General features: G+C 37.7%; 1 long non-coding RNA gene across 1 annotated transcript; it reads left to right on the plus strand.

The window, feature by feature from the left end:
- Positions 1-7,153: 7,153 nt before the first annotated feature.
- LOC122214962 lies at positions 7,154-13,067 on the plus strand. The gene is made up of 4 exons (XR_006200167.1): positions 7,154-7,425; positions 9,117-9,257; positions 10,518-10,668; positions 13,029-13,067. It is a non-coding gene; the product is annotated as an uncharacterized LOC122214962 (long non-coding RNA).
- Positions 13,068-19,391: the final 6,324 nt, after the last annotated feature.

A 19,391-nucleotide genomic window follows, 5' to 3' on the forward strand; every position in this document is an offset into this window, starting at 1 on the left:
GGCCCCAGCCTGGCCCAGAGTTCCTCCTACTATCTACCCAGCAACAACTCCACAGTATTTCCTGAGAAGAAAATTTCCTAGAAGGCACAAAGGCAGATCCAGGAGGAGCTAAGGTTTTCCAGAATACAGTCTTGGGCCTTGAATACCTTTGGATAGAGCTACAGATGAACATTGCATGGCGTCTGTGACTTTATAATCACTACCACCCCTTGACTGTGAACATACTGTTATTTCTATGTCTTAAATTATAGGGTAAGGGATACTCCTCTGAGGAAAAAAAACAGCAAATAATTCAAAAGTACATAAGATGAGAAAACTATGGTGTGGTTTCTACCTCATTTCTCAGGGGTAACCATTGCTTTTAATTAGGACACATCCTTCTAGTCTTTTTCCTACACATACTTTTCTGCGTGTGACTTTCATGCATTATTGACCAAGACTGGGGGAATGAGGCCAACATTCTAGGCATCACTCTGACAGTCCAGAAAGCCAGGCTTTTCCTCTTTCTTGTCCAACCCTTGTGCCATCCTTCTCTAACCACAAAAATGCTCCCCCTGGAAATGAGTGCCAGTCTGCATGTTTATGAAGGATTAACACTGGAAAATGTAATGTAGAAATGTTGGGGCAGGGGAGAGGTAGAAGAAGATGAGAGAGAAACAAAAGAAAAAAAAATCAAGGAATATCAGCAGGAAAAAAAATGTTAAAATGGAAAAATCTGGAAAATGCTGTGGAGATCCTCTGGGCTGATATTTGATCTCAGGACCTAATGGAAGTACATCACATCCTGAATGAATATGGGTGATTAGCCTAGAGATTAGATACATCTTAATAATGAACAGGCCAAGAGGGGCCTCACATATCCCATTTAATGTTTACCATTTTTAGTGTTATTAATGGACCATTTCAGTTACAGAAGTCCCACTTCTACCAGAACCTTCTACTTGAAAAGCATATGTCAGTTTGCATTGGATTTGGATGTAGATACGTGTGACAGAAAATGTAAAACAACAGTGCCTTAAGGAAGATAAAAGTTGTATCCCCCTCACATAAGACGAATATAGATTTAGATGTCTGGGGCAGATTTGGCACTCTGTGATGCCGAAGACCCAAGTTCCTTTTTCTTGTTGATCTATTATCCTTTTAACATGGCCTCCACCTCATGGTCCAACATAGCTCCTAAAATTCCAGCCATTAACTTTGCATTCCAGCCTGCACAGTTGGAGGAAGGCAGTGAAGAAGGGTTGAGACTATTTCTTTAAGGAAACTTCACACAACACTTCCTTTTATACTGCATTGGCCAAAATGTAGTCTCATGACCATGGCTAGCTGCAAGGAAAGCTGAGAAATATAGTGTTTGTTCTCTAGGGAAGGATCTGTGCCCAGCTAAAAATAAGGTGTTTTATCACTAAGTATGAAAGGCAAAGGGATATGGAGGAGCAAATAGTAATCTCAGACATATAAAGTCATCAAAAAATTTCCCCCTGAACCTTATTGAGAAACTGAGTACATAAACACGGATGATGTTTGGGCACCTCAAACTCATTTTAAATATACAGTTTGCTTTTTTTTTTTTTCCAAAGGAGGATAGAAGGAACATTGTCCAAGTTAAAGAAGGCAGAAGATTGAAAATCATCGCAGTCCACTTGGTTTCCACAACCCCAGAGGTCATCCCAGCCCAAAGTCTTTCCCATAGAACAGTGGGCAATGATCTCAATTATTCTCTAGAGAGTTTGTGGCTATGAAGTTGGTAGCTTTTTCCTTACCTTCAAGGAGGAATACTACCTTTAATTACCCTTCAACAGGGGAGGGGGGAAGTTGAGTCTATTCCTTGGGCATAGAGCCTCACCTGTGACCAGTCTTCCCCAGGCTCTACAAGGAGCGGGAAAAAGAAAGCCTGTTTTGTACTGAGCAAAACAGGCTGAGAGTGCTCTTGAATGTTTGGTGGAGTGCACAGAAAGACACGGGGAAGAGGACAGAAAGCTGAGGGTGAGAACGCCTTTGCATACTCTTATCATTTGGAAGGCACCGGAGAGAAAGATGCCTTGCACTTACAGCAAGTTCTCTCTCTCAGCTTTCATTTTCCTAATATATAAAATAGGGACAATGAAATCAGCCTCATAAGCTTATTAGAAAGGTTATTTGGGAAATACTTGCCAAAATTCCTGACAAACACCTCCACTTAATATGTTTAAGTTCCTTTCTCTTCTTCCTTTTGGAATAATATAATCTAATTGATTAGTAAGGATACTTTTCTACAAGATAAATTTGGCAAACGGTCTAGAGCTATAATATGGTAGCCACTAGCCATTTGTGGCTATTAAGCACTTGAAATGTGTCTACTATAATTAGAAACTGAATTCTTTATTTTATTTCATTTTAATTTATTTAAGCTTACATTTAAGATCTGATACTTGATTCAAGTATTGGAAAATGCTTATGCATATTTGGAACAACTTGGGCATGTGAATTCCTTTGTCGACCACAAAGTATGAAATTGAAATACACATCAAGGATTTCCTGTGAGAATTTAACACTTGAATTAAGATATGCTGTGTCAAATACTTAGCATATTTTAAAGACTTACTACAAAAAAAGAGAGAATGTAAACTATTTCATTAATAATTTTTACATTAGTAATTTTTATATTTATATTGATTACAAGTTTAAATGATATTTGGATATGTTGGGTAAACAGAATACATTATAATTTTTTTTATCTGTTTCTTTTTACTTCTTTAATGTAGTGACTAGAAAATTTAAAACTGGGGCACGTGGGTGACTCAGTCAGTTAAGCGTTCGACTTTGACTCAGGTCATGTTCTCACGGTTCCTGAGTTCAAGCCCCGCGTCAGGCTCTGTGTTGACATCTCATAGCCGGGAGCCTGCTTCAGCTTCTGTGTCTCCCTCTCTCTCTCTCTGGCCCTCCCCCACTTGTGCTTGCTCTCTCTCAAAAATAAATAAACTTAAAAAAGAGTTTAGGGGCACCTGGGTGGCTCATTCGGTTAAGTGTCTGACTTCAGGTCAGTTGATGATCTCACAGTTTGTGAGTTCAAGCCCTGCAATGGGCTCTGTGCTGACAGCTTGGAGTCTGGAGCCTACTTTGGATTCTCTCTCTCTTCCTCCCCCACTCACACTCTGTTTGTCTCTCAAAAACGAAAAAAAGATTTTTTTTTTAATTTTTAAAAAGAGTTTAAGAAAAAAATTTAAAACTGCATAAATGACTTGCATTATTTTCTATTGGATAGTGCGTGGCAGAGGACAGCAAATAATTAGATTGAGTTTTCCTACCAGAGTGGCTGGTGATCTTGGCCTTGGTCAGATATTTCATTAATTGAGCATCTATTCTGAGCTAGGGACAATGGAGCGACTGAATCATAAATGAGCATATAAAAAAACACTGTAAATAATATAATTACAAATAATTCTCTTGAGTACAAGGAAAAACATATATTCAGTAATGAATGAGGCCAAGAGATTGGGGTAGTTTCCTTAAATGAGAAAGCAGGCAGAGGAGGCTTCCAAGAGGAGGGACATTTGAGTTAAGATTTGAAGGGTAAATACGAACTAGAAGTGCAACAATCTTGATGAGTGGAACATTTTATAGGAATATTAAATGGTTGTACTCAACGTCAGACAGTCACTCAAGAGTCAGACTGGGATTATACACTCACATTTGTCAGCCCCCAGAGTCTGTGATCTTAACCATTTGTGAGAAATGATGCTTTTCCCTCTGGTGATAATATGGCTCTAGTCTTCTAAAGGGGCAAAATTATTGCCACTGACTCACTGCCCTTTTCCTGACTTACTGTATAGAACCTATCTCATTATGTTATGAATGTGGCATTCCCCAGTTAGGTTCCTAAGGGTGGGAATCCATAGACATAGACATGTGATGTCTTGGAGGAAAGCATCCTTTTCTACTCTTTTTAGTATTTTGATCTTCTCTGACAAGGATAAATTACAAAGATTGCAGAAATGGTGGAAATTATTTCTGAGGAAAGGAGTTAAACAGGTGTTTCTTTCTAAAGCTATGACTTAATGGGGTCAGGCTAACAAGCTTGAGGAAATAGAAATGACCTAGTGGGAAAACAAAGGTAATTCTGAGAGAAGGACAGAGTGGATTTTGGAGCAGGGGAACAACCAGCACTATAGTCCCATGGGGAGTTATTAGACCTGGAAGAGCAGCCATCACTTGAGGCTTTTATAGACTGAAAAATTGATGTAATCTGCTGCATTGGGTTACAGAATTTATAGGCAAAACTGATGAGGAGCACCACCTTTTTCTCAGACTTTGAGTCTCCAGGCTTTCTTTTGAACTTCCAGAGAGTGCTGTGAAACTACAAATGTATGGCATGGAACCATTTACACTACAGATCTTGCTTGATGTTTTTTTAATGCCATGGCTAAAAACCCAGAAATCTGGTTAGGCTTTGCTTTACTTCACAAAAGAAAAGGACTAAAGAAAATCTTTATAGGTACAAAAACAAATATGGAGGAAGATGACCCCAGTGCTGTGTGCAAAAGCATGGAGGAGGATATTGAGATTCATAAGTTTGGGGAAAGATCAACATAGCTGTGTCAAAAGAATAATTCAAGTTAAAAAAAACCCTCATTTTTGTGTAATAAAAGAAATTCTATATCTAGCTCTGATCTCTCCCCTGGCCCCAGGCTTATAGATCCAATTGCCCACTTGGTATACAACCACCAATAGAAAAAAAATCTCATGGTCATCCCAAATGGAACATGGCAAAAATAGAACTTTTGGGTTCTATATGTAGTTTTTTTCTCACCTAGGGAAATTAGCACTATTTAATTGCTTAAGCCATACCCTCCAATATCCATTCTGTCATCAAATCTAGTTAATTCTACTTCCAAAATGTATTTAGAAGTTCTTTACTTTTTTCCATCTCTAAAATCATTCCCCTTTAGTCCAAGCTGCCATCATTCCGTATGGCAGCAAGAGCCTTTGAGCAGGTGTCTTGGCTTTTATTCTTGCTTCCCAATTTGTTGTTCAGGTGACAATCACAAGCCAACCTAGATCCAAGGTAACATGGACCATTAAGCAATCAGTGAAAGGAGTGTCAAAGAATTTATGGCCATTATTTTTTAACTGCCACACTGACTCTTACAGAAATTGGTACCCCTTGTAAAGTACTTCCTTTGGCATTTCCACTGCTTCTGGTCACAGGCCTTGCCCAATATGAAAAAAAGTCCACACCAATGGCATCTTTCCACAAAGTCAGGTTTTTTTTTTGCATGGTTTACCTACCTACAAGAACTCAGCAAGCCTATCTGTTTAGACTTTGAGGTGGTTAATTCTGAGTAGCCCTTTACCTCTGTGTTATTAGCTCTTCAGTTAGTCTTTGGCAAATTATTTAGTCTCTGTAGGTCTCCGTTTCCTCATGAATTAAGGGTCCTTATATCTCATCATCTCTAAGTGCTTTGCAATTCAGCCAACAAAATTAGAGTTTAGTCATTGACCATGCTCACAGACTACGGATATGTAGCTAATCGTAAGTTTTTAGTTGCACTAATTATAAGAGATCATTTCATCTTTTGATCATGGAACATGATGCAAGTATTCTGAGGATTTGGGCTGTCTTGCCATCCTTCCTCCGTAGCATCCCTAAATCATTCAAACCAACTCTAGATAGTATGATGATTTCTACAGGCAATTTTATAAAAACTACTTTCTCTTTTTGCCCCAGCCAATTTGTCCCCATTCCAGTTTTCCCAGCAAGCCCCTGTCTGATTTGGCCTTTTTTTTTTTTTCCCTGCAGTCTTTTCTTTCTAACTGCTCTTAAGTTTTTTCTTCAGTTGTCTTATTCAGAAGAGGCTTCTTTTTGTTACCATAAATTCATAACAAAAAATATTTTCTCCTCTATTTGTATTTGTTTTGCTCTTATATTAAAAGTACAATGCATGTTGAAACAGAGAACTAACTTACTTTTACATTTGGGCGTTCTTTTAAGCCAGGGTAAAAGACAAAATATTTTTTTTGCAGCATTATTCAGATGAAAGTTTTTAAAATCCATTGTGATTGAATTACATATAAGGAGAAAATATTTATTTTCTTTATCCTCAAGCCTCTTTTTCTAAATTTTGGTTCTGAAATATACATGAATATATCACACATACGTAAATAAATGTAACAAAAGTGAGTTCCTATGAAAAGACATTTAGTATGTTTAGTCAAACTAAATAGCTATCAGGTTCAAGAGGGTTGAGGTAGCTTAAAAAAACTTTTTATTGCAGTATAACTTATACATGGAAGATTACACAAATAATAAGTGTATGATTTGAGGAACTTTTCACAAACTAAAAACATCCATGTAACCAGCCAAAGGATAGACTTTTACCTTGCTAAAGGATTCTCAGTGGTGGGTTCTTGAGAAACTCCTGTATAATTGTCCTACATTGTTATTAACTTTATGTAAGCATGAGGCTATTCCCTCCAACTAAATTATACATTCAACATGGTTTCTACAGTGGGACCATAGTTTATACCTCATTTTTTCTACCACAGAGCTAGCTAAATGCCCTGAACTGAGGACACCTTCAATAAATGAACATGAGCTATATTCAGACTCAGTTTATTAAACATTAATACAAACCAATTTCTTCTTTATATGCTTCTATTTCCTACTTCACCTTCTAGATCACTGACCTTCTGAGTCTTTTTGCTGGCCCCAACCTCATCGGCCAAATGGAATTTCTTGAGACTCTTCTTCATCTATTCTTTCACTCTGAACTCAACTGTTTTCACGTTTTTAACTAATATCTATGTGCTGAAGACTCAAATTATAACCTATAATATAGTCAATTAATGGCAGTGATGGCCCAGTTAATAGCCTCTTGGAAGCCCTACCCCTTTGCAATGTGACTTTGCAACTGCTCCCATCATGAGGTAGAGTCTTTTTTTCCACCCACTGAATTGGGCTGGCCTTGTATCTCTCCTTGGTAAATAGAATACTGGGGAAGTGATGGTATACCAATTGTGAGTTTAAGTCTCTTCTTTTTTTTTTTTTATTCTTTATATATGTTTGAGAGAGAGACAGAGAAACAGAACGTGAGTGATGGAGGAACAGAGAGAGAGGGAGACACAGAATCCAAGCAGGCTCCAGCACAGAGCCCAATGCAGGGCTTGAACCCACGAATGGTGAGATCATGACCTGAACTGAAGTTGGATGCTTAACCGACTGAGCCAGCCAGGTGCCCCTAAGGCTTTTCTTACTCTTGGAACCTTCTCTCTATTATATGAGTAAGCCCAAGGCAGCCCATTAAAGAATGAAAAACCATGGAGATCATTACACCAACTGACAATCAACCAACCCCTAGAAGCAAACCACCTAGCCAACTTGCAGCTGACCACCAATCCATTAGGGAACCCAAGTGAGACCAAATAAGACTCCCAGCTTAACCCAGGGTAAGTTGCCAACCTGAAGAAATAGTTATTGTTTAAGCTGCTGACTTTTGGAGTGGTTTGTTACACAGCATTAGCTGATATACCAGTTTAGACTTATATATAGACATACATTCAACTACCAGCCTGGCATCTCCATATAAATGGTCCACAGCCATCTTAAAAAAAAAATCTACACTATACTGTTGATTTTTACCCCCACATACAAAACCTCCCTTTTTCAATCTTTTCCTCTTGGAAAGTAGCTCCACTATATATCCAGATATTCAAACACAAAATCTGAAAGCTATCTTTAATTCTTCCTTTCCCTTACCTCTCACACTCAATACATCAGCAAATCTTGTTGACTCTCCTTTCTAAATTTGTCTTGAATCTACACTTCTTTCCAGCACCTCTAACATCACTTCTCCCTGTCTAAGCCTCTTCTGTCTCTTGCTTATAGCGATACAGTAAGCTCCTATCTGATCTTCCCCACTCTACTGCTAAACTTCTCCAACCCCTTTTCACACAAAAGTTAATTTTGGCTTTAAAAATTCTACAAGATCATGTCACTAACCTGCTTAAAACTCTTCAAAGACTTCCCATCATGATTAAAATCAAATCCAAATTTCTTATCATGGCCTGTAAAATCCTACATGACCAAGCCCCTGTCATTCTCTCCAATCTCACCTCCTGCCCCTCTCCCTTTAACTCACCATATCCCAGTCCATTGGCCTTCTTGCTTCTCCCTGAACAACCAAATCCCTCACATCTCAAGACTGCCATTCTTGCTGTTCTGTCTGCTACAAACCTCTTCCCTTGCTTTTTGTTCTTAATCTGGTAGGATCTATTACATCCTTCTCAGGTTAAATCTCACCACCTCTTGGAGGTCTTCTGTGGACACTCTCAAGTGGTATTCCTGCTCCACTCATTTTCCTCCATCAGCCCATCCTGTCCAACTCATTGAAATTGTTACAATTTCTTATTCTTTGTATATTTACTTAACAATTCCTTTCTTTTTTCTTTTTTCTCTTTTCTTTTCTTATTTTTTTGCCTGTCTTTTCTACCAGATCAGAAGTTGCATGAGGGCAGGAGACTGTGGTTACTTTGTTCATTTAATATCATCAATGCTTACCACAATTTCTCTCCCACACTAGGCACTCAGGAAATACTAGTTGAATAAATGAATTTAATACAATCCCTTCAATAACAATGTCAGATAGATTTTTATTACCCCAATTACCTCAAGTTTGAGAAACTTGAGGATAAATATTATCTGTATAATTATTTTTCAGAGCAGATAAAGGGATGGAAACATGATAGCGAGGCTAATTTGTTTAAAAAAAAATACAGTAGGGGACTGGAACAAAATTAACCTACTGGGAACATTTACAAGGCCTAATCCTTAATCCCTCAATCCAGTGACTTGATTACCAAGCAAGTGTGCACTTGTTGGGAGGGAGTGTTGTAAAGAGATATGAAAAACAACATGCCCCAACTCACAACTGGTTGTTTCCCACCCTTGGACTGTGGTTGCAGCTCCCAGAGTCATGTCCTCATGGAAATAAATCCAGATGTAGGAAGAAAGGGTCATAAAATAATGGTTTTTCCTTAGCACCTCCTTCTTAGCAAAGAGCAAAATATTTCCCAAAAGCCTGCAGCAAATTTTTAGTTATATTTCATTGGTCATAATTTGGTTCTACTCCTACTTCTAGACAAATCATTTGCTAAGGAGACCACAACTGCCACGTCTGGTCTGCATTCATCACCATTCATCACCTGGACTAGGCTTGTTGCCACACAAATGTATCAAGATTTGGTATCTGTGATAGAAGGGGAGAAAAGAATTTGATCATGTAAGCAACAGCATCTGTCACAGCAATTCAATTATCCTGTGTTATTTTGTCCCATTTTATCCTAGAAATTATAGGTGCTATAGATTTAGTCCATGGGCTAGGAAACTCAGAGTTCAATCTCATGACATTGAAGGTCAGCAAGGTTACAGCCTATTTTTCTCAGAAATTGATGAACCCATATGTTGTACTCAAAGAATTTCAACCTCTCACCTCTTGGCAATGGATAAATTCAAATACCAGGCATAGCGAAACAAACAAACAAACAAAAAATGAAATCATAAGGCACTTTTCTGATGATAAACCTAAAATTGTCCTGATAAATAAATCTAGCCATGTTTTTAAATTCAGCACTTTATGCAAATATCAAAATACATCCCTTTTGACAAATCTCTATGTTCCTTTCCTCATAGAGACGACTTTCATTTTCCATAAAATTCCATCTGTTTACGTTTCATGCAGTCATACAAAAATGCTGAACAGTACGTATAGACTAATAGAGGCAAGTTTGGCCTTGGGGAACCAGCTTTTGCCTGAGAATTGGATACTAGTCTTGCTATATCCCAAAACTGGCTGTATGAACTTGGGCAAGTTGCTTCATTTCTTCTTCTGTGAAATAAAGAGATTAAATAGACTGAGAGCTTTCTAGGTTCTAAAATTCTGTGATTATATCTGATATCCAAGTTAAAGCCAAATGGACAATGTATTGGTAAGGACAATTGATATTATAACAAAAAATCCCCGAAATTATAGTGGCTTAACACCATAAAAGCTTATTTCTTACATAATGCTCCAATTAGATTCATGAGGTGTTCCTGGTGTCTCCTCCTAGCAGTGTTTCAAGCACTCAGCTTCATTCATTTTATGGTGCTAGTGTCCCCTGCATTTGGCTTCCATGGTTTCTATAAGAGAGAACATGAATAATAAAACAGGAGGTTTTATAGCAGACATGTCAGTCTTGGAAGATGCATTGTCCAGAATCTTGTGGCCAGAATGCATGGCCCCAGACGAAATAAAAGTGAGGTTGGATAATGTAATCTGTGAGACTATAAAGAAGGAAAAGGATTGAATAATACTGAGCCAGTGTCAGCCATAAACATTTTTGGATATATTTCTTTCTTTGAATTCCAAGTAACTAAGGGAAATAATAATCTTACTTTGAATATTCCTATTGTGTCACTGCTTATCCTGTGTTCCCTAGTACCTCATACTACCACTATGTTTTATCATGAATTAACTCTTTACATGTCTATGTCTTACTAGTTGCTGGGAGCTCCCTGAAAGAGGGACCTTGTGTAATTCCCCTCTATACCCTCAGCACTCAGCACAGTGGATGGCATCTACTAAGGATTGGAGATCCTGAACAAATCAGAAAAGAGGATATATTCCCAACTGCTTTGTCTTGATGTTGGTGGTCAGTGCTCATTCCCAAATATCTATATTGAGGAGGCATGATCTATATGGTTTGATTTTTGTGTCTGTATGGGGGGAGGATAATGGTAAAATTATGTTTGTTTAATGCTTTAGAAAAGTTTTAAGAAACAGCATTTATCATTTCACAGAATGATGGGGAAGGTTTATTAAATGGAGGTGAAGGAGGTAAAACTATCAACTTTGAACCCCACTGGTGTGGCAGAAGGATGGTAGTGAGAGTAGGTAAAGAGATGATTGTGTGTTTGTGAAGCTCAGATCTTTTTCAGCACAAGCGGACTGAGCCCATGGCCTTAACAGGAGAAGATATTAAGGCCACCACAATGACTGGCATTATAGTTCTGCTCTAGAACAATCGCTGACATTCCCTCCACCCATCCCATGGTCCAACACTGACACCCAGGATGGCCTAACCCCGAGTCCACTCCCAAAGAAATGATTCTGCAGGTTGATAGAATCTCGAGATGCCCATATCCCAGAATTAGAAACTATCCCTGTGGCAGTCTCAGGTTTTCAGCATACAGACCAGAGATGCACACACAAGTTTCTTTTGTTTCAAGTTAAGGATGCATTTTCATGTTTTTTTAAAATTCAACAATAATAAACATTTGTTGAAAGCCCAACTTCTAGAAATGTACTACTCAATACAGCAGTCACTAGCCACATGTGGCTATTAACATTCAAATTTAAATTAATTAAAATTAAACAAAATTCAAAATGCAGTTCCTCAGTCACACTAACCACGTATCAAGTGTTAAATAGCTACATGTGGCTAGTGGCTACCCCAACTGAACAATGCAGCTATAGAATATTTTCTGGCATCACAGAAAATTCTACTGGACAGAACTGTTCTAGAAACTGCTTCCATATAGTGTGTCCAGTTTTCTGGATCAAGTTATCTCAAGCCTATATGGTAGAAGATATGATAAACTCTTTTTAGGATATCAAAAGAGGACCTGTGTTTTGCTAAAATTTAGATACATACATGCAGTTTCTTAAAATAAATTTACATATTTGAAGGGTCAGTCCACCTTGGAAAGCTAAATTTCTCATCTCTAATATGAATGAAGTTTTAACTGCCTGGAACTCAGCCATCATTATAGATTAGAGGTTAAATAAAACAACAGATCTAATATCTCCTGACATGTTCCAAAAAGAGAGACAGAGAGAGAGAGAGAACAAGCAATGTGAGACCCTTTTCAGATAACAGTAGAAGCAAGAATGAACTGAAAAGGAACCTTGCCTACCTTTTGGGTATTATCTCCAAACACGTATCATTTGAAAAATAAAATTCTATTTTAAAATATTCAAAGCACTGAAACATTTGTACTCCTCATACATGTTAACCTCTAAGCTGTATAATAAGATATGGCATCATTTTTTTTTCCCCAAGAGAAGTTAATTTACCCAAAAGAAAAGTAAATTGGCCAGGAACCTATTTTGTCATTGGTCCAGGAGAGGCAAGAATCCTACCTAATCATCAGAGAGGCCATCTGGGCTAGTTATTAGAGATGTTCATAAAAATTTCAGCTCTATTTCTCCAGGAATATGGGAGATCCACTTCACCACTCCCTAAAGTAAGAGAGGCCAGATAACTTGTTTGCGTGGTTAAACATGAGCAGGAGTGATGTATGTCTCTTCCAGTGTTAGCATTTAAGTTCCTGTGCTTGGCCGATTCCTCCTTTCTCTTCATGATGACAATCATGGAAGCCCACACGGGAGTTTCCATTCATGGAAATCCATTACTGATTATGATGAAGAAAGGCCCTGCTAATTTGTATCAGACAAACAGCAAGTAAAAGAACCAACTTTTATTATATTAAGCCATTATGAATATGAAGGTGTTTGTTACTGAAGTACAATCTAGCCTGTTGTGACCAATATCATCCAAATTCAGGTCATATGGCTCAAAATGGAAACAATGAGTTCTGAGCCCTTTGTTTTTGTGAATAAAAATTAAAAAGCCATATATATGCAGATCAAGAGTTAGACAGAGGCAAGGGATCAAATTTGACAAAGTCAGTACTAGCCTGGATTTCCTATAGGCATTAAACATAGGAAGAAAAAATAGCTTGTTCATGTGAGCATAAATGGTATGTAGAGATTTATTTAAGCTCTGCTGTGAGTCGGGGCCTCTTTTTTTTTTTGCATGGTTGAACTAAAAACTGCTATATAGGCTATGTATATCTATGATGCTTTTCCTACAAGAGGCTTAAAATTTTCATTCCCTTCTTTCTAGATATGCTGCTAAGATCTTTTTTTTCCCCTTTAAGAAAAAATAAACCATTACGATTAACATCCAGCTTGCTGAGTCATTTGTTTTCTACTTGATGTTAACTACAGGGATCTGAAGGCAGCAAGGAGAGAGAAAGAGACACAGAGACAGAGATGAAGACATGGAGAGAGAGAGGAATTTAGGGAGAGAAGGAGAAAGATTGATTCTAGAAAGAAAGAAGAAAAATCTGTTAAGTCAAATGGAAAAGCAAAAATAAAATTTGAAAGATTTGGCTATGACATCAGTTTTCTTACTCTGTAGTGGAAGCCCTTTATACAATATTTTAATGAAAACTGTAATGTGATTAAGGTTTGAATTGGATTTTCAGAGTGGAAAAGGGCAAGGTCATTAGAATGGGAAAAACCTAATGTTTTTAGCACAGTGCCTCCACTATTAGCTGTCTGACTAACAAAAGTCAGCTAACTTTTCTGAGTCATGATTTCTTTGTCTATAAAAAGAGAATAAAAAAACTTAGCATATACGTTGGTCGGAAAGATAGAATGCTATAAAATACAGTAAAGGACATTGGAAAGTGGATTACACCAAGCAGAGATCACTGTTTCTTTCTCTCTTTGGACTCTCACATTATCTCTTCTTTATTCTACCAGAAAGTTTCTTTCTCTATAAGGCTTTTTGAATACCAGCTTTAGAAGGGCAAACGTAGTTCTAATTCTGCCGCTTACTGGAATACTGTGTTAAGTTTTTCACATTCCTGGGGCACCTGGGTAGCTCAGTCAGTTAAGCATTCAACTCTTGATTTCAGCTCAGGTAATGATCTCACAGTTCATGGGATGAAGCCCTGTGTGGGGTTCTGTGCTGGGTTCTCTCTCTCTCTCTTTCTCTCTCTCATAATAAATTAAAAAATTGTTTTAAAGTTTTTCACATTCCTTATTTAATATTCACATAATTCTCTGTAAGTTTTTCCCCCTTTTACAAAGGAAGAGGCTTATAGAGAGTTAGAAATTTGCCCAAGTTCACATAGATAGCCTTTTAGTAATCTAATGCCACAATAATGCAGTCTTGCAAAATTCCTCAAATTCAGGGGCTCATAAACAGCCGTTTGGTATGCTTGTCAACCTGTGGATCAACTGGGAAGTTCTGCTCATCTGAATTGCCTCAACAGGGTCCACTCATGCAACTGCAGTCATTTGGGGTTTGGCAAGTCTCTCTAGTCTATGACCAAAGAACAATAAGTGAGCAGCAGGAAATGGAGTAATCTCTGACTTCTTCATTAAATGAAATGCTGACCATGAGCCAGCAAACTAACCTTCCTTGGACCCTAAGCCAGGGACCTCCTTTGGTCCAATGCCTTAAATCTGTACAGACCTGGAGTAGGGAAATGATGAAGCCAATGATTCTGACAGAAAGGATGCCTCAATCTCCATTTAGTCCCTGAGAGAGATGACTGACAGCAGGACAGAGCCTAGTACGGGCATATAAAAAGCTTCTAACCCCTAGAAGGGACTAGAAGGGAAGGATTTCAAGGGAAGGGCAATCAAGCTTGGGAATACACCACAGCTAGAGATGATTGGAGTTGATGCTTCAACACAGTGCCACACCAAAATGTGGTCCATGAACCAGCAGCATCAGCATCACTTGGGAGTTTGTTAGAAGTGTGGACTCTTGGGACTCCACCCTAGACCTCCTGAGTCAGAATCTCAGAAGCACTTTTTTAGGAAGAATCAAAATAGACTCATATCATTGAAATAGCATCTGTAGCCAGATTTTCACTAGTAGGTGAATTAACCCTTCAAGTCCCAGCACCTTGCTGAGCCTCTGACGTCCCAGCCAAGCTTTTAATACCTTCAGTTGCTCAACTGGCCCCACTCTCTAGAATGAACATCTATTATTTTTGCTTACTTAGCATCCATTCCCCTTCCTGTTGACCTCACTCAGAGACCATTCTCCTCCTCAACTCCCAGTCCATGTCTTTTGGATGGGATTTATCATGGGAATGGACATGTGACCCAGGGTACCGAATTAGAGCACAACACCCTTCCAGTCACAGTGACTGGTTCTGGAAGAAGCACATAACCCAGGACTAGCCAATGAAAAGAATAGTCAGGGATATTTGTTGGAACTATTAGAAAAGCAGCATGCTCTTTTCTGCTATTGAGCACAGCTAGTGGAGTCTATCTGAAAATGAAGTCAACACACAGATGTTAAGAGATTAATTTTTGATGACATTGTTTGAGCACCTGAATCTAGCTTTGCTTGAAGCCAGACCTAACGCTAGAGGTTTTAATTGTGTCAATACGTTGCCTTTTTTGCCTAAGTTATTGAAATTTGGATTTCTATAACTTGCGAGAAACATATTCCTGATATACAAAGCCACCCCATGTTCTAAGCTTGCTGACCCCACACAAGTCCTCACTCAGCTCTCAGCTTCCACTCTCTCTTCTGTTCCTCATCACTCATGACATGGTCATTTTCCAAACTCCAAATTTCAAAATTGTTTGTAATTGTACTTGTTTCTATGGTCACAAGCCAAATGGAGTTTCATAAGATAATATTGGTCATGACCCCCAGAGATTTGGGTGGACATTATTTTTCCCAAGTATAACATAGACCTGAAGTTTTGGGTTCTATCAAAACCTCATTATTCAAAATGTGGACCAGGAGCATCAGCATCATCTAGGAGCTTGTTAGAGATGCAGAATTTCAGGCACCACCATGGATCTGCTGAATCATAATTTTCATCTTAACAAATCCCCAGTAATTCATGTACTCAAGTGGCAAAAGTTACTGTCTGGGAGTTAGAAGACTGGTCCTATCTTCCTCTGTCTCAGTATTTTTTTACCTGTGAAATGAACAGACCGGGCTATTTCAGAGATTTACTCCAACCTGGACTTTCTATGATACTCATGTTTTTCAGTCCTTGACTCAGACTGTGACAGCTTAGCATGCAAATTAATAGAAACAGCAGGGGGTGGGAGTCAGAAAAATAAAAGAATGCTTCTATCAGTCAGAAAGCAACTGGTTGGACCGTTTGTGTAAAATGATATCAACCTCCAAGTAGAAACATATTCTATTTTAAAAATGAGAAAACAAGCCCAGAGAGGTAAACCGGTTTTCAAAAACCACATAGCACAGATACAGCAGAGCAGAAATGGGAAGATATAGTATTGCTGAGAAGGTACAAAAGAACAGGGGTTAGTGTTTGCACATGGTTGTTCTGGTGCTGGGCTGCCTAGGCACTTATTACAGGGTCCTTGGGAAGATACTTAACTGTTCCGTGTCTTGGTGTATTCATTTGTCCAATGGACATTATAGTAGTACAAACTTCATGATATTGTAGGGAATTAAATCTGTAAAGTGTTTAAACTATGCCAGCAATATATAACATTTGATATATGTTTGTTAAAGAAATAAAAATAAATCTTGATCCCAGTCTAGAATGATTTCCATAGTATACTGCAGCTCTCCCATGCCAGAAATATCCTCTCTTTCCCCACAAGATTTCTATAACCACCAGGCAATGTGTCTGAAACCCTACCTTAGTTCTTTTTAAAATTACTTTAGTATTTTTTAGCTTGGTGAACATGAATTAATTTAACACGAATTTAATATTAATCAGTTAATAAATGGTGATCCATTTTTAATAGAAACTACCAAGGCAGCAGGTTAGCTCTGCTAAGGTCTTAAAAGGAAAAAGGGATTTAATTAAAAGATTGAGTGAATAGAATGAAACAAAAAGAAAATAAACAAGGTAACTCCTATTCACCAATTTATCAATGGCTTACCCACAGCAATAGTTTGAAATACTGGATACATTTGGGAGGCTTTAAAAACATTATCAATGTCCAGGGCTACTTCAACCTAATTAAATTAGAATTTCTGGAAATGGTACACAAGCATGAGTGTTTTTAAAAAGCTCCCTCTAGGGGCGCCTGGGTGGCTCAGTCGGTTGGGCGTCCGACTTCGGCTCAGGTCACCATCTCACGGTTCGTGAGTTCAAGTCCTGCGTCAGGCTCTGGGCTGATGGCTCAGAGCCTGGAGCCTGCTTCCGATTCTGTGTCTCCTTCTCTCTCTGCCCCTCCCCCATTCATGCTCTGTCTCTCTCTGTCTCAAAAATAAATAAACATTAAAAGAAAATTTAAAAAAATAAAATAAAAAAATAAAAATAAAAAGCTCCCTCTAGTAGGCTGAATGATGTCTCCCAATGATACCAGGTTCTAATTTCTGGAACCTATAAACATTATTTCATTTAGAAAAAGTGTCTTGCAGATGTGATTAAGTTAGGGAGCTTGAGATGAGATTATCCTAGGTTTTCTGGGGTAAGGCTTAAATGAAATCAGGCTTCATGTATCCTTATGAAAGGGAGAGATTTGGACATATGAGCACAGAAGAGAAGACGATATGCATTTAAGAAAATTGTGTATTCTGTTGTTGGGTGGAATGTTATATAGATGTCTGTTAGGTCTAGTGTGTTTTAGTGTTGTTCAAGTCTTTGAATGTTATTGATCTTCTATTAAGGTCTTCTATATACATTGAAAACGGAGTGTTGAAGTCTCCAACTATTATTGTTGGAAGTATCTATTTTTCCCTTCAGTATATTTGTGGTTTTGCTGTGGTGTATATATTATTATGTCTTCTTGAGCAATTGACACTTTTATTATTATAAAATATGCTTCTTTGTCTCTAGTAATAATTTGTGTCTGAAGACCTATTTTATCTGTTATTAGTATGGTCAGTCCGGTTCTCTTATATTTGTTTGCATATCTTTTTATGTCTTTTTTACTTTCAATCTATTTGTATCTTTGACTATAAACTGGGTCTCTTATAGCCAGCATATAGTTGGATATTTGAACAATTTAACCAACTTCTGTCTTTTGATTCAAGTGTTTTATCCATTTACATTTAATACAATTGATGAGGTAGGCTTTATTTCTGCCCTATTGTTATTTGTTTTCTACATGCCTTATGTCTTTTTCCTCTACTCCAACTGCCTTCTTTTGTGTTAGATATTTTCTAGTGTACCATTTTAATTTCATTGTCATTTTGTTTCTTTTACTATGTTTTCTAGTTATTTTCTTAATGGTTGCCCAGTGCTTAGTACTTCATGTAAGGTAGTTGTGCTACAACAAATTTCTCAGGTGTTTTTGTTATCTAGGAATGTCTTAATTTCTTTTTTGAGTGATAGTTTTGCTAATACAAAATTCTTGCTTGGAAGTCTTTTTCTTTCAACACTTTGAATATATCATACCATTGTCTTCATGGTTTCTGATGAAAAATCAGCTGTTAATCTTATTCAGGATGGCTTATATGAGATGAATCACTTCTGTATCTGTTTTCAAGATTTTTTTCTTTGTATCTCCTTGAGTTTTCCTACTTGAAGTTCAGTAAGTTTCTTAATTATTTAGATTAATGTAATTTTCCAAATTTGGGATGTTTTGGCCATAATTCCTTCAAATATTCTTCCTATCCCTTTCTCTTCTCACTTTCTTATACTCCCTTTATGCATATTTGGTACACTTGATGGTGTCCCACTTGTCTCCAAGGTTCTATTAATTTTTTAAATTCTTTTTACTTTCTGTTTCTCAGACTGAATAATTTTAATTGACCTACATTTATTTATTTTTAAAAAAATGTTAAAGTTTATTTTTGAGAGAGAGAGACAGAGCTTGAGTGGGGGAGGAGCAGAGAGAGAGGGAGACACAGAACCTGAAGCAGGCTCAAGGCTCTGAGCTATCAGCACAGAGCCCAATGCAGGCTTGAACCCACAAACCATGAGATCATGACCTGAGCCAAAGTCAGATGCTTAATCGACTGAGCCACCCAGGTACCTCAATTGACCTATCTTTAAACTTGCTAGTTCTTTCTTCGGCCAACTCAAATCTACTACTGTCCTTCTCTAATGAATTTTTCATTTTAGTTATTATACTTTTAAGCTCTGGAATATCTATTTGGTTCTTTCTAAAAATAATATCTATCTCTTTATTGATATTCTCTATTTGGTTGAGTTATTTTTCTAATAGTTTCCTTTAGTTCTGTAGACATGAGTTAGTTCTTTTAGTTCTTGACATACTGATAATCACGAACTTAATTTTTTGCCCAGTTAGTCCAGTATCTAAGTGTCCTCATGGGAAGTCTCTATTGATCATTTTCCTCCTGCTTATGGGCCATATTTCTTTACATGCTTCAATACTTAGTTAAAAACTGTACATTTAAAATAGTATAATGTGACAACTCTGGAAATCAGATTGTCACCACCACTACTCCTAGCATTAATTACAGCCACTGTTTGTTAGTTTAGTGATTTTCCTAAACCACTTCAGTAAAATCTGTATTCTTTATTGTGTGTGGCCCAAAGTCTCTGTTCAGCTAACTTAGTGGTCAGCTAATGAATGGACAGATTTCCTTAAATGCCTTGAACCAATAGGTCTCACAGTCTTTGCAGAGAACCTCTGTGTGTTAGGGTAGTGTTTCAA

Source organism: Panthera leo, chromosome A3 (genome assembly GCF_018350215.1).
Source record: "Panthera leo isolate Ple1 chromosome A3, P.leo_Ple1_pat1.1, whole genome shotgun sequence".
NCBI classification, from domain to species: domain Eukaryota; kingdom Metazoa; phylum Chordata; class Mammalia; order Carnivora; family Felidae; genus Panthera; species Panthera leo.